Here is a 1577-nt window from a genome sequence, read left to right on the forward strand (position 1 = left end):
CTATTGGGTACAATGTTCACTGTTTGGGTGAGGGGTACACTAGAAGCCCAGACTTCACCACTACATAATATATCTGAATAATAAACCTACACATAAACCACCTGAATCTATGTATAAAAAAAGAAAGCATGAAAAAAAATCCAAATAGTATTTCAAATGTGTGTAGGCTATGGTCCATTTCTAGGCATATCTAGCCTTCCTTCAGTATTCCACACTAATCACACTGAATTGTAATGGCTTAGTTTTCCATATGTGTATGTTTTAGTTCTATAACTGGATTGAAAGCTAGTTGTGTGGTCCTAGATAAATTATGGAATTTTGCTGAGCCCACTTTCTTTATCTGCAAATTAGAGATAATGCTTACTTTGCAGGGTTGTAGTGAGGATTAGAAATAATGTATCCAAAGTGAGTTTAATTAAAAAGTAGTTACTTTGTTTTTGACTTCTGGCTTTAGCAGTCTATGTACATAGGAGGTGTTTGTATTTTTATAATATTCCAAATGAATGACTATACTAGCATCCCACCCAATTTAGATATTTATTGAGCATATATGACACATAAAGCATTGTTCATAACCATAAAGGCCTGGTGAGCCTATATTATTCAGATATGTTTCTTACATAAACCACATGCTGCTTTTCATCTTTAGCAATTTTCTTAGTCATCTGTTTCCTCAGTCTCTTAACACCTTGCCTGACCCATTAGTAGGTGCTGAATAAATGTGTGAGCTGAGTGGAATAATTTAGTAGGAAAAGAGAAACACACAAATTGGATAAAACCTGGCAGGCCACAATGAAAATGATTAACAGGTATAAAGTACTTGGTACATTGGGAGATCAGGAGACATTAATTTTGATTAAGTTATCTGGGAATGCCTTGTGGAGTAGGCAGATTTGACCTGGGCCCCAATAATAGGGGCTGAGGCAAGGAGCTTACAGATGGAAATAACAATGTGAGTTAAGGCTGAGAGGTAAAAGTAAACACGGTGCGCTTTGTTATCAGGGAGTTATTGGGGGAGGGGGGAGTGCAGAAGAGTAGGGTAAGTGAATGGGTACAGATGGGAAGAAAAAATGTCGTTGGTCCTACATTTTGAGGATTTTGATGTGACTAGTCATTCTTTTTAGTTTTAAAATGTTTCTGAAAAATACTGCTTTCAATGTGGCCTGAGGCATCCTTGCGCAGAGTGGATCTGAGGGATGGCAGGGGTCGGGAAAGTGGCGGGCCAGAGATGACAACTAGCCTGCCCCTGAAGAAGGCCGGGAGTGGCAGGATGGCCGAGACCTTCGGCGGCACAAGAGCCCTTAGTGGCCAATATTCGCCCCGAGGTGAGGAAGGAGTGTCTGCGAGGAGGCGGGACACCCTTAGCAGCTCATAAGGCATCAGGAAGCTGCAGAACAACGCTTATAAAGGCCTGTCACCCACACTGGGTGGGCAGCAGCGAAGTCCTCGGCAGCCCGGGTGTTGTCTTTGAGGGAAGTCGCAAGACCCAGCTCCGCCCAACAGCATCTGGCCCCGCGCCCCTCTCCCCGCCCCCTCTCCCCGCCCCTCGCCCCTCTCCCCGCCCCTCGCCCCTCTCC

The sequence above is a fragment of the Piliocolobus tephrosceles genome, chromosome 10 (assembly GCF_002776525.5).
Source record: "Piliocolobus tephrosceles isolate RC106 chromosome 10, ASM277652v3, whole genome shotgun sequence".
Classification (NCBI taxonomy): Eukaryota; Metazoa; Chordata; class Mammalia; order Primates; family Cercopithecidae; genus Piliocolobus; species Piliocolobus tephrosceles.